Below are 15,782 nucleotides of genomic sequence, written 5' to 3' on the forward strand. Positions count from 1 at the left end.
CAGCAGTACAGGCGTACATTAGTACCAAACATGCCACTTGTCACAAGCAAGGCTTTCTGCACCGGGTTTGGAACAAAGCTAATAGAAGCAGCAGTCAACCATAGTCCTTACATCTTTGATATCACTTATATAACAAACAACTTACCAGTGTGTAGGCTACGGCATGCTCAGGAAATTCTACTTATAATAAGTGAGGTGTTTGATGACTTTGAGTAAACAGAGCAAACTCTCCCTGATGACACTTTCTTAGTGCCAGACATTGATTTCACTGGCTATTTTGATGAGTCTGATGATGAGTCTGAAACTGAGACGCAACACAGCAGTAGTTCTGGGTCCAACTAGCAAAATGTTATCACATGCTGTTATAGCAATGTAAATACAAGAATGGAAATAATGATGTACAAAAGTCTTTGGAGAAAATGTAAATATTTTTTATTGTGACATATGTAAATAAAAGTGTTATTGTGACAATCTGGGTGTTGTATTAACTGTACAATGATAAGACATAAATAATGTGCACAGAGAGAAACATAATAAATATTAACAAAACTATAAAAACTATTGAATGGCATGAATAGAATATACATTCACCATACAATCCCTTTAAAATCTGTTTCCACTCAGCTGAACAGACATCAAGAGGGAGCCTGTTAAATTCACAGGTACATAACCAATGGGCCATCAACAGTCTAGCTGTGTCTCAGTGTAAGGTGTTTGGGCCCTGGAAGTGTCCTTGGTTGTAGGGCAAGTGACTTCTGCATTATGCACATCATGGTACACATATCCATCTTAGTATGCTGAGGTATCACAAAAAAAAATCTGAAAATCTGCTTGCAATTTCTGAAATGAAAATGCCTTAAAACTGTCAGCCAATGTATTGGCCAGCATGAAATGGGTGAAAGGGCTGCATATCTTCTTGCACTCTTCCTCCAGAATGTTTTGAATGTGTTCTGTGAGTGGTCCAAACAGCTCTTGGTGTTTCGTTATCTGTTTGGCTGCCCAGTTCCAGTTTTTTCTTGCCAGGGCCTCCACTACTACCGCTGTGCCATCTGGACACACCATCCTTTCACCTTTACTTCTGGTGGGGTAATAGACAACCACCTGTAACACACACCCAAAAAATATAGTCAGGGACAGTTTTTACATGATTACTTTTTTTTTTTTACAATACAATACGAGTTAATTGACTTAAATACTACTATATTAGTAGTGCATACTATATTAGTATATGCACATAACACTGAAAGTGTTTTAAGATACTCCAATAACAATAATAAAAGTAATGATAATAATAACATGTATTTATATAACACAACTCATACAACATGTAGTTCAATTGACTTCACGGTTAAATCAAAAAGACCAACATAAAACATGGGTTACTTGGGAAATGTGGAAGTACCTGAATGGTCTGTTGGGAATTAATAAAAGTAAACAACAACTAATGTTGTCTGTGGTCAGGAGATGGACAGGAGAGGACTATGAACAGAACATCTTGTGAAAGTGGGAGGGGCAGAGAGGGGTGACAATGGGGATGGGAACCACAAGCAAATGTTGTGGACTGGTGAGCTTGGTGGACTGATCTCTCTTCTATTCCCTCTCTCTCTCTCTCTCTCTCTCTCTCTTCTCCCCTCTCTCTCTCTCTCTCTCTCTCTCTTCTCCTCTCTCTCTTCTCCTCTCTCTCTCTCTCTCTCTCTCTCTCTCTCTCTCTCTCTCTCTCTCACACTCACACTCACACAACCAACACCAAATGAAGAGCTCTTTTCCAAAATGAGAAGTCATTTTATTCCTATTTTATTTTTTAAATCCAACTTTATGATGGCATTTGGGAAAATTGGAACTGGTTTAATGTTATGTGGTATTTTCAGAACAAATGTAAACATTATAAAACACATTTCAGTGATATTAGCAATAAATAGACTACAAAACACTTCATTTTGGAATATTTTTGAAAATGGATTTACAGCATTGTGGAAAAGAGCTCTTCAAATACACTGACACACACACACACGTCTAATCAAGACTTGCTTAAACCAGGCGTACAGCAAGTAGTTGTAAGACAGTTGAGATTTTCTCGGTACAGTTGTCTACCATTATCTTACCATGGCATGGTGCTAAGTAGACTTGGCTTGATGCGTGGAGCTAACATAAGCAGGTTGAGTAGCCATTAAATTGGCTAAATGCTTATTGTATTTGCACTGGCGCAAATCATTGGTTATTGTCTAACAACCCAATATATTTTCTCACCTCTGTAACGCTTTGTCGAGCTGGGGTGTTGTCGGTGGCTGCTGGCCTCGGTAATTTCGGAGCTGGGGGGGCCGTAGGGGTCGGTGGTTGCTCCGATGGGGTTCGGGCTCTGTCCCGTTTGCTTGCGATTGCCTAGGCCGAGGCCGTGGTGGTGGTGGTGTCTGCTGCACTTGCGGTCGTCGTGGCTGATGTTAAACTGGATAGGCCTATAGTAGGGCGATTCGGTTCTTTTTCTGCGTCTTGCCATTCTCTGAAAGTACTCAAACTCTCTTCTAGCCTAGCAATGAAGCGAAAACACTTCTGACAAATTCGAAACGAACGCTCCTGGACATTTGCTAATGTCAACCCGATTTCTGCCAGCCGTTCCTCGATTGATTTTGCATTAGTGTCCTTCTGGAAAATCCTGCTGTTTGTAATGACACCTTTTATCCTGAGATTTTCCTTGCAAAGACGACATCGGTCATTTACAGCCATTATGTTCTCTGCTAGTCTCTTCTCTAACACGCTGTAACTGTTTTGATTCCCGACCTGTACGACCTGGCGGCGCTTAGGTGACGACACGTCCTACGTCACAAAGCTTCAACGTGAGTGGTCGAAGTGCCATGTCATTCATATTAGGTTGCTCCAACCACGTGCAAGCATCTTTTGACTAAACCACGCCTGCGGAGACGCGTGAGAGGGCAGTGTACCAGTAGCCTGTTACTTACAGGCTACTGGTTCACCAGGAAACAGGAATAGTGGTGTTTGATGCATGTTTCAACCTTGTAATGTTGTCATTAGACTATGTTCTTGATATATATATGGTTATTAGTGCAGTTTGCTGTTAAAAAATAAATTTACAACTGTATGGTACTGTAATATTACACAAATTTGACCTAGCGGTTAGGCTAAATACCGCTAACCTCTTCTTTGTGTGCATTTTAGGGTTTTTTTTTCAATTATGATTATGTTTTACATTAATATACATGTTTTGCTTGTGCATGTTTTAAAATGTATTTATTTATTATTTTGTCAGTGATGATCAATGGTAAAAAGCAAGAAATCCATACGAAGGATTCAAAATTTCACTTTTCACTGCTTCCTGTATGGATAGACAAGAGATGACTGTGGCCATAAAATGACATTGAAATGACCAGGAATAGAGATGTTTGATATGTTTTTTTTTCACCATGTAATGTTGTTGGAATATTTCCCTGATATTCTGAATGGTTACAAATGCATTTTGATTTTGTTTTGATTGATGGCAGCCTACTGTGATATTAGCCAAATCTGCTCTGGCATACTGTATGTAAGCTAAGTACTGCTATCCCCTTTGTTTGTGATTATTTTCACTTTACTTTAAATATATGTATGTTTTTACATTTTATTTATGTATTACATATATTTATTTATACTGTATGTAGGCCCAATGACCGTAGCCTTATAAAGACCTTGAAATGACCAGGAAAAGTGGTAGTTCATGTTTGTTTTGACCAAGTAAATTAAAATAATATTTTGGGAATTAACTTAGAATTATCCACATCATACTGATCCCAATAATATTAAACTCTGGACTCTTCAGTCGTGCTGAAGAATTTGAATTTGGAACAAAATGTGTTAATGAAACAAACAGGAAATTCATCCATGACTTCCATCGTGGCTCTGGCCAAGCTGAAGTGTAAGCCATACTCTATTCTTAAAGGTGTGTGTCAAGTTCCCAAAATTTGGGCAGCGCTGAAATGGCACAGATGAGCAGCTTGACCAGACTGACTTGATCTTGAAATATTGTGCAGCATCATAGTAACGGGCTAAATCATAGTAGCCAGCCAAACATGATGCCCGAGAATTCCCCATCCTGCTGAAATGAATGTGACCTGTGGCCATCATTATGAAGTACTTTGAATTGCTAGTTATGTCATACTTCCAGTGAAAGGCACTCAAGCTATGATGCTACCGATGCATGTATAACTCTTTGGCAAGAATCTGCTTCATCTTCCAGTTAAGTCTGTAGGACTTGGATACAAGCAAGAGAAGGCCCGGCTGGTTTTAGAGTTGATGGAGCCAGAGATCACAAAGTAAAAGGAGCTGCTGTAGCTATCCAAACAGCGCAATTGGAGTGGCCTTGCAAGATGTCCAACCAATAAATTACCCTATGGATGCAGTACTCCCACCTGGTCCATGCCCCTTGCTTGCCCTGGGATACAGGCAGGGCAGGAGCACCACCTTGTCAAGACTGAGTCACAGCTTGCACAATCATGCTCAGCCTTCTGCTTTTCACCCTGCTAATAAATGACTGGACGTCAACCTACAGTACCACTCCAATCTTGTTAAGTTCACAGACGATCAAGAGGGACAAGGCACACTACAGGCAGACCATTTGAGCAGCACAAAGATGAGATGTGGGTTTGGCCTGATTATCATTGACTTTCAAATCTCTTCAAGACTTGGTCTGACCAAGAGCATAACAATCAACATTTCCCAAACGGCATGGTCGACCCACCCCCTTGGTTTGCTAATGGTTGCATGCTTCCCAACAAAGTGGGAGGAGTGCCATTTTTTTCCGGAGCTCAGAAATTATATTTGTATTGCACTTGGCCTGACTAGAAGCAACGCTGAAGGTGTTGCGTCATCAGGAGGGCACGGCCTGGCTAGGTTTGGACATCAATGATGACCTATTCTGGACCAACACTGCATGTCAAGAAGTGTCTCAACTTCCTGAACAATCGAGGCAAGTGCTTTGCCATCATGACCACATTTCTAAGACCACATTTGTGTACCTGTACCATGCCCCTTTAGGAGACAAGGAAAATGAATGGAGTTAAAAGAGAATTCTCGCCCATTTAGGAAACTGTACTTGATCCCACTTTTTTGCATTGGTGGCACAGGGTATGGTTTAGCTTGGCTACCATTGGGATGGAGTGACCATCACTAGGGTTGTGGGTGTGTTCTGACTGTCACACCAACGAGATTGGCTCTTTGGTGTAGCGGTCAGGGCCCCAGTTTACAAGCCCAGAAGGTCTGGGTTTGGTTCTAGGCTGGGCAACTCTACTCCCCTTCGCTACAAATGGTGTCAGAAGTGGGATGGTGTGATGCCATCAGAAGCGTACGCATTGTGTGTGAGCCGTAATTCCAAGTGAGGGACACCCAGGATTGAATGAAGTGTGTGAAGTGCACGAGTGCACTTCCTGAAGGGGAAGACAGTGTGATGGAGTTACCATCACTAGGCTTGTGGGTGTGTTCTGACTGTCACACCAACGAGCCTGGCTCTTTGGTGTAGCGGTCAGGGCCCCAGTTTACTACCCCAGAGGGTCCAGTTTCGATTCTCGGCTGGGCAATTCTACTCCCCTTCGTCACAACCATATTGAATGGGTTTGGATACACCACCCACAAAGTGATCACAATAGTGATGCAAGCCACTCAACAAGCTTCTCTTCTGGCACCACCAGAGTCTCAAACAGACTGTAAGGATGCTGAGTTCTTCTCTGCACCCAACAGGCTGCCGGAAAAATCTGCATCTTTCCAAAGAACAATTGCTCTCAGACCCCCCAGAAAAGACTTTTCCCACATACAACTGTACTATGTATACCTGTTGCTCTAAACAAATACATAATAAACTGTCTTGTGCTCACAATCTCTTGTTTTTTACTGGTACTAATACCTGATCTGACTACTGTACGCATATGTGTAATTTGATTCATTTATTTATAGTTACTGTAATGTTTTGGTATTTTGTGTGTTGTGGCTGTGTACTTAGGATAGGTTAAGATGAGTTAAGATGTATTTTTTGTTGTGCCTGTGCACATAGATGTTATAATGTCATGCACTTTTAATGTTTGTCATGTCTTGTCTACACGGGAGGCAGTGAAAAGTGAAATTTTGAATCCTTCGTATGGATTCCTTGCTTTTTACCATTGATCATTACTGTCAAAATAAAATAAATAAATACATTTTAAAACATGCACATGCAAAACATGTATATTAATGTAAAACATAATCATAATTGAAAAAAAATGCACACAAAGAAGAGGTTAGCACTATTTAAGCCTAACCGCTAGGCCAAATTTCTCTAATATTACAGTACCATACAGTTGTAAATTGTTTTTTTAACAGCAAACTGCACTAATAACCATATATATATGTATATATATATATATCAAGGACATAGTCTAATTACAACATTACAAGGTTGAAACATGCATCAAACACCACTATTCCTGGTCATTTCAATGCAATTTTAAAGCCCGAGTCAATTTCAGGGCCCGGCGGTGGCCATCTTGAAAATGAGGCCTTTCCTGAAGTCAGATTTTGGCAGATTTTTAGTATGTTGTTAAGTACATCTGATAGTACTGTAAACCACTGAGAAACCTTTTGTTAGAATTTTTTTTAGGGTTAAGTCATAAATGCACTTGACTAAGTGGCAGAGACGCTAATATTACCTGCCTGCAAAGCCATTGTAAATGAGATGCTTGGACCTGAAGCGGTTAAATAAATAGCCAAAGTCCCTCTCTCAAATAACACAATTTCCAGACATTGATGACATGTCTGCTGTTATCGAAAGTGTGGTTTTGGAAAAGATCCGTATCCGTGAGAAATTTGCGTTGCAACTTGACGAGGCTGATAGTGGACATGCGCAACTCCTGGCCAATGTGCGTTTTGTGGATGGAGACGCAATCAGAGAAAACGTTCTATTTTGCAAGGCATTGAACAGAGATTGCTATTAAACATGCATATTCGTATTGTAACAGTGAAATCTTTCCTAAATATCAGTGCTACAGAATAAGCATTATTTTCTGTATTCCTGCAAATATAATGTTTTCGGACAGAATAACAATAGCTTCCTTAAGAAGTGGACATGTTAAGTGCACTTTTTATTTGAAAGAGGAAATTTAAAAGACGATAAAAAAACATTTTTGTGTTTATTTGATTGCTATTCAAGACACTTTTATAAGAATGACTATATTGTTAGCCGACTACTATAATTTGTTTTCATTATTTCAGAATTTTTGTTTGGTGGTGTGCCGCGAGATTTTTTGAAGGGAAAAAGTGTGCCCTGCCTCAAAAAAGGTTGGGACACACTGTCCTACATCCCCATAAAACCGCAGCCTGATCCTTCTGATGTGCTCATTGTGCACAGGAGCTATTCATCAAACTAATTGTCAGCCCTGTACAAGAGGCAGGTGACATGGTTGGGCAACAGTGACCTCCATCAGATAGCTCTCGTGGAGTATAAGGGCCAGTTTCAGGGTCATTTGCCCCACGGCAATGCTGGCAGCAGTAGGCCCTTTATACGCACAGACGAGACTGTTATGGATGAAATTAGGGAGGAACTTGGGAAAAAACAAAAAGCCACGCCAAGAATACAATGAATTGATTAAAAAAAAAACCTCTGCACCCAGGTCCCTCGTAACACTAAACAAGTACAAAACAAAGTACAGAAGAAAAAAAAAACGGGCAGAGTGTGTTGAAGTACCGATGAGAGGGTTAGTGGACAATATGTTTGAGCTGCACAAACTTGTCTTCTCCCACAAATTTGTACAACACATGGACTACCAAAAAACATGTGCCTGCAGTGTGGTGTTGTACACCGATGATCAAATCCCAGACCTCCGGAGGTTCTCTCAATATTGGGGGGGGGTGGACAAAACGTATAATTTGGGAGAACTCCATGTCGCTCTCACAGTATTTAAAAACCTTTCGATAGTGAGGGTGCATACTCAAGATCATCCCATATTCGTCGGGCCAATACTCCTGCATGCCACCAGTGATTTTTTTTTTTAACCTATGCAGTTTAGTTCGGTCACCTGGCGTTTTTACTGCACAGAGAAGACAGCCAGTCAGCCTCTGTGTGGGTCCGCCAACAAAAAGGCCATGAGACCTACCATCAAGAAGGCCTTTCCCAAAAGCAAGATTACATGAGGGATAAAGTGGGACTCAGTGCGAGGACCAGGAAGGAGGTTGCAGAGGCTGTCTTTGGAGAAAAGGGGAACCTTAAAGCTGACACAGAAGCTGTCTTTCAGCTAAAATGTCAGCAGGTGTCAGCAATGTGTGGCAAGATCAGCGCAACCCTGGGCAAGTACTTTGCCAACACACTCCTCCCAAAGCTGCAGACATACTTCACATCATCCCTGGATGCAGACTTCCCCACTGATCACCTGTGGATGAATAATAACTCAGAGAACATTAACAATATCTTAAAAATCTTGATGGACAGGACTTCAGACGCTCATTAACCTTGTGAATAAGCTCCACATTGAAGTAAAAAGTCAGTCTAAAAAGCCCTCAACCGCTGTAACTGCTCTGCAATATGACATTATCCAACCAGGCCATGGTACACTGCTCCCAGGTAAATGTGCTGGAGGTGGCAATGGCAGCTTCCCTCCCAGCAATTTATTTCTGAAGTCGAACACCGCAAGCACACCTCCATCACTGTCTCGGTCACACGCACCAATGTCCACTACCCTGAACTTGTAGTGCACATCGCACGAAACTAAAGTAGCCTTTGAAATTAAAAAAGGCGCTCCCACTGTTCTTCGGAGCATTAATTCTGACGTGTTTCCCGTCCATAGCTCCTGTGCAATTGGGACACTGTCACAGGTCCAGGAGTTCCCGCTGGATCTCACTCCATTGTGGATGGGAAAGAAAAACACACTACTTCCCAAGCGCGTCCCATATGGCCCCGGGCACCACCTTCACAATCTGACCCACAGTCGAATTTCCCAACTTAAAACTTCCAGCTAACGCACTGAAACTCATTCCATGAGCCATGAACCTAAAGTGACAGCAAACCTCTCTGCCAGTGTCACTGGGTGTGTGTGTGGTGGCATGCTGAATCAGAGGAGACAAAAGTGACAAGATCCTGTCAAAAAAGTGAGTGTCACGCGGCAATACTCCCGGTGTTTCTCCTCGTCCAGCAGACGCATTGGTAGGACCAAAGACACAAATTCCCCATTTTTGTGTCGACTTTGGTTTAGGGGCCTCACGCTCCATCTACGATGGCGTGGGTTTTTTTTGCGCTTGGCATGCAAATGTAAGATCAGAAGAATTATCGTTTCTTCCGAGTCCAGGGAGTCAATCCTTTTGTTCCTGTTCTAATTTAAAATCTGTGTTTTCAATGCTGCTCTCTGACCCCTAGATAATGCGGCCTGTATTGTGCAAGCATTTGCAATCAGTTGCGCGTCCAGATGCACTTATTTACGGCTCGTAACAAGCGTGCCGAGGCCTTAAAATTTAGGAACCCCACCAACCCCTGTTGACAGAACATGAGAGGCCACTTTCTGCCATTAATGTGCCAATACAGCCAACAAAACACATTGGTGCATGCATATGCTTCAAGACTTTATTTCATGCACACACCCGACCAACGTTTCGGTGTTGCTACACCTTCTTCAGAGTCAAATGATAGCAAGAGAGACACACATTTCAAGACTTGACATTCACAGGTGATCCCACTTGGTTTGGCTAAATTGGTCTCATCTCATTGCAGGTAATTGACCCCACCCCCCAACACCAGGACAAGATTGCAGACAATAAGGTCATTCATGGTGGCGTTTTTTCAGCCAGGCAGCAAATTTGCTAGGCAGCAAGCATGCTCACTGTGTCCGCGTGAAGCATCCTGGGGTCCATTCCATCATTGGCGCTGAATTCAGCGGCGCTTACGCGCAAAAGCCACATTTCAACTAACGGCGGCTTCTGACACCGTTCCACCACTGAAGATCAGCTGCGCCTTGGCTAGTTTCACTTCAGCCTCGCTCATCAAAGTTGGCGTTGTGCTCGTGCACGGTGTACAGGGGAAGTCCATATCAACGATTGTCGAAAATGCGATCATGTTGTAGACTGGGGCATGCCTTGTCAAATCAAGTCTTGATCTGTTATATGATGCGAGCATCTGTAGGTGAGCGGTTACCCAACCGCATTCCAATTGAGAGACCCGTGTTCAATCCCCACCAATGACAGATCAGAACTCAATCATCAAAGGGAGACCCCCGTCCAAACCTCGAATGCCACCATTTCAATGCGTAAAAATGAAATGCTTGTATGATCTAAGGTGTTTTAATTTAGTCTTTCAGAATTTGTTTTCGGATTAAAGAAAGCATAGCCTAGGTAAAACGTTAGGCAGAGATCATTTTGAATCATTGCAATGCAAACTCAAGCGGCGTCTGCAAGGTGGTTGTGAAGACGTTTTTTTTTATTGCCTATGCTGTAAAATGTTAAGGTCTAGGCATACATTTAACTAGGCCTATTGCTCGATAGCAAATGAAGGCAGCCACAAAGCGATATCAAAGGAGAGAATAGGCAAAAGTAGCCTATGTTTTGAAGTTTCCATAACCTGTCGCCATACAAGACTTGAACCCGGGTCAACCACATACTAAGCAGCGCACCTGTCCACTGGGCAACTCACGTCTTCGTCCACGTAGAAGGAATTGTTTAAGATGATAGTAAATCAACACTATAAAAGTTTTTTAAAATGTGCTGATTATCAGAAATCCCCCGAAATGACAGACAATGGTAACTATTGTAGTTTTTACTGGCATTATCACATCATAGACTATTAAAATCGAGTGACTGGTTCGCTTTGATCTCGTAAAATGATGGCGGGAATTAAAGGAACAGACCATCCTTTTTTGATTTTCACATATTTGCTGTATTTTCCAGCATTATTCATGAATGTGCATATCATTTTCTTCTCAGTGTTTTCAGTTCTTAGATTCATTGGATCAGAATTATTAGCATAGCTTAGCATAATCACTGGAAGTAACTGGTATCTTTAGCATCAAGTCACAAGTGATCACTGGACAGAATTAAACTGCTGTTTTACACTCTGGTGAATTTTACATTAATTTAAAAATGGTTTATAAGTACATTTGAGGATGTTTTATTTTGTACCATAGACTTGCATTAGTATGCCTAATTTGGCTATACTGTTAAACGGGGCAATGCAAGCACATAGACGAAAATGATATGCACATTCATGAATAATGCATGGAAATACTGCACATATGTGAAAATCAAAAAAGGGTGGTCTGTTCCTTTAAGCGGAACGTGTCCACTGTGACATGTTTCCTACAGGTTCGGTTTTTTTTTTGCAACACTGATTCATTTAGCCTGGTGTTTAACCTGGGAGCTACCAGGTTAGAGTTGGAGCATAAATTACCGTGGCAACTCAGCTGAGTTTCAGGTTAGCAAGGCTGATGGATCGGATCTCTGTCTAAAAATAGCGTAGTTCACAGGCTTGAGCTCGGATTTGGGGTTACCGCCGTTGATGGAATGGTCCCCTGGTTAGAATTTCCGTTCACAACGCAGTTTAAGGGAGTGACCTCTGCGCGGCAGTCGTGCCACATGGCGTTAAACCATCGCGGGAACAAAAGTTTTGTCAAGCAGCCACGCAGTACCACAAGAGTAACTGCTGGGCAGAAGACCTCCTCCATGCCGTCAGTAATCTGCTGTGATTGGCATTCATCAATCTGACGTGAATTGCAGGTGTAGCCCACATCCTTGTGAGGCAGCTCACTCTCTGCTTCAAGTAGGAAGCAGTGTTTTTTATGTCTCAGGAAAAAACTGTCCAACTTGTTTGCCAAGCATTCAACTCCACCTTTATTAGACTAAGCAGATCTCGTGTTAATCAAGCATTTGTATGCTTGGTTGCGACCATGCCTAATTAGACAGAGAGGCTTCGTGGAAAGGCATATTGGATTCATACTCTAAATTCAGTGGAGCCTCAGGGCATAAATGAGGAACTCAATATGTCTTGCTTTCTGTAACAAATTGCTCCAGCATCGCAGCTGTGGTCTTGTAATAATTGTAGCTGTGGTTTTATTGACAATGTTCTTTGTGTATTGTTTTTTCACTTTTTTGATTTGGGAAGTTGGCAAGCTGTCTAATTGTCTACAATCTTGTCCTGGTGTTAGGGGGTGGAGTCAATTACCGGCAATGAGATGAGACAATTTAGCCAAACCAAGTGGGATCACCTGTGAATGTCAAATCTGGAAATGTGTCTCTCTTGCTATCATTTGACTCTGAAGAAGGTGTATCAACACCGAAACGTTGGTTGCACGTGTGCACAAAATAAAGTCTTAAAAACTAAGCTGCAGTGTTCTCCAGCTTCTTATTTCCAGTGATGTCTGTCCCACTGTGATGCACCTGCAAGCAGGGTTGCCAGATGAGGCTGATAATTTCCAGCCCAAAAAATGCTCAAAACCCACCTTGAAGCTCAAAATATATATGACCCACTTTCAATACATATTCATGTCTCCACCGGTGGAATGCCCCTTTAAATGTTTAGGCAATTATCCAAAAATAATAATTACCCCTTTGATATGCTATTGCACGACTATGCCACAGGGGTAATTTCACCCTCACGGTGCATACACACCGCAAGCGCAGATGTCTACTGAACATGTCCGGTATCAGAAACGGTTAAAATACATGTAAACAGACCATGCCTAGCACACAGCAGTGCGGTGTAAGAGGTTACATACCGCCATTCAGACATTGACTTTTTGTTGCAGGAACCATCTTTCCAGCTTGCAGGAACTTTTTTCGGACCCTACCTGAAAGGGCATTTGGACCTTGACAAAATTAGACACTAAATTACACTAATCCTGTAATTGTGATGTCACTCTCTCCACTTCCGCTCATGTAGCAACATTGTTGCAAATGTCAATTGAGTTAGAACGTTGTTCACGCGCCTTCAAGTACTTGCAACAATGTTCAAATGACTCGGAATGGCAGTTTCCCCCCGGTGTTGTAAGCGCGGCGCATGTCCGGCCCGACCGGACATGTTCGCGATGCTCCTGGAAAATAGAATTCGAGTCCAATTTCCTATGTGGGCTCCATTGACAATGAATGGCAGCTGCCCGTGGATAGAACGTGGACACTGTCTGTGCAGTGTGAAAGGCAGCCCGTGAATTTCTCGGATTCGCAATGCTCCGGGACACGTTGAGCGAACACGAATATCTTGGGAGTATATGTTCCGTCAGAATGTACTTCGACTAAAACAAGGCAGCACAGGTTCGAAATGACCACAGAGATGGAACCAGGGCAAACCATTGAATTGTTCTCTTAATAATATACCATTTTATAAAACAATACAGCCGATGGGCACAGCGTTTAAACAGACAAACCACAGCAAATGGAATAAAGACACATAGGCACACCAGAGACAGTCTGTATACTCATGAACGGCGTGACATTTGTGCGACCATGTGCGTTACGCCCATTTGTGGGGGAAAACAACCCATGCAAGTCAATTGGTGATGTTGGGGTTTAATAAACGAAAGATATGGACCTGTAGACTAGCGTTGTTCACGCACAACATGCCGGAAACGTGTTGTGTTGCCGGCTTTTCGAATAATATAGCCAAACATCCGTGGCTGAAGCATGGACTGTGTTCATTTAGGCTAGCCGATGTAGCATGTAAGTTAATGAGACATTTGGTTTGTTTTCACCCATAAAGGGGCGTAACGCAAATTGAAGAGCAAAGTACACGGATGGCCGTTCTTGAGTATAAGAGACAGAATACAGAATCCATAGGAATGAAGGAGAGCATTTGGCGACGCGAACATGCCGTTTGCCGGCGTCACTCCAACCTGTCGGATAACGAGAGCCAATTGCTTGCTGAGTTGCACTGTGACTGATCTAATCATCTTGATGCAACCTTTTACGACTGCTCGTAGTCAAGCAGCATGCCCTGAGAATCTGCTTCAGCCGGTTGGTTGCTGATGACATGTACAGTTCACATCGAGTTGCTACTCGCATTGGGTTGCAACAGAGTCCGAGGCCACTTCATCTCACATAACAGACCGTGAAGCAGAACGTATGTCGTGAAATTCAACGCATGACTAATCTGAAATAGTAAGTCCAGAAGCGTAGCCAAGATGGCCGCCGAGTGAAAGGACTTAAACTGAATGACTTTGGACACACTCTATATTCTAGGTTTGTGGCACTGCAAACACTATTGGAGTGGAGATGACAGGTCCAATTTAACTTGTAGTGTGCACAACCAAGCACAAGAATATAAAATAAATACAACCAAAGGAACAAACTAACAAAATGTGGTAGAACTCTCACTTCCACAACATAAACCAAACAAAAAGAACTTAATCTCAACATGCACATGCACCCTCATCCATCCATCTCACTGGAGCGTCGATCAACTATGAATCAATCACACAGACACCCGCACACCGCATTCACCACTGGTTTTAGCGCACTTCAAGCCACAGTCCACACTCAAACGCACACACACTCGTCACGGTCAAACGAAAACATTTGCGCAAAATCCACTCTTAACTTTTGTTCAGCTTGGTCCAAAGATCATGTATACTAACTTACAGGAATTTTCAACCAGTTTTTGAAAACTGGCCCAGCGGTTCAAAAGTTACAAGCAGAAATGTACCTGCAACTTTGGCCTGCTGGTAGAGCGTTGGGGCTGGGGACCTATAGATTCTTGTGGGTAATGTTGAGTGGGTCTAGAGCCTGTGCGCCAATTTTCAGCATTTTTGACCATATGGTTCTATGGGCTGCCATAGACTTACTAAGGAGGAGAAAGTTGACTACTAACACTATAACTGCACAAATACACCTACCGCAACAAGAGCGAGGCTAGCGACGGAAGTAATTGACTTTGTATTGAGTCGCGCGACAAAAGTAATTTTGAAGACTATAGAGGCGATTGGCACGGCGAGAGCGACAGTTTGAAATTGAAATCCTTTCGACTTTCTATGATGCGGTTCGGCGACCAGACGTGACAGCCAATGACTGTATAGAGGTCAGTGACCACAGCCAATGGGAATTTTTGAATGCTTTGCCTTCTGCTTGTAACGGACATACTGTAGTCGCTTTAATCGCTCTGTCGTTTCAATCGCATCGCACCTGAACTATCCGTGCGGTAAGGGCCTTCGCCAGCTTCGCTGCTTGGCCCTTAATTAGATAGTCTAATTACCATATTAAAACAAAATATTTCAGATAACTTGCAATACATTTTTTCTCACAAATAGCCTATGTCAGTAATCACTGGGTAAAGTTTCCTGGTGATATCGGCAAGCTAAAAATTTTGGCCTATTCACCTGGAATGTCGACCCTTATAATAAGCCTATGGCAGCCATGTTGAAAATTACTCATTTCCCAAAGTCAGATTTTACTAGATTTGTAGTGTGTCATTTAGTAGGTCCAATAGTAATAGAATACATGAAACAACCTTTTGTATCATTTTTGGGGGGGGTTAAACCCTAAATGTACTCGCCTATACACATACCCCTAAGCTGCAAGTACATATCTGTGAAATGTGCGTAATATGTGTCAGTATGCTGAACTTCTGGCCAGTTGCACATGTTAGCTGTTGGACCCTAACCATGGGGCATCTAAGTCTCCACCCCTTCCGGGCGGCTCATGGAGCTGGGAAAGCCAAAGCTTTTGACTGGGCTTTAATGGATTGATCAAAGCTATTGTCCTCCGTCGAGCACACATGTGCTGTACCTCAGTGTGTGTTTGTCGACTTCACTTGGCAAGCGTTTTTTGAGTTGTGTGCATGCAAAAATATCTAATTATTTGAACTACAC

This window comes from Engraulis encrasicolus, chromosome 20 (assembly GCF_034702125.1).
Source record: "Engraulis encrasicolus isolate BLACKSEA-1 chromosome 20, IST_EnEncr_1.0, whole genome shotgun sequence".
NCBI lineage: Eukaryota > Metazoa > Chordata > Actinopteri > Clupeiformes > Engraulidae > Engraulis > Engraulis encrasicolus.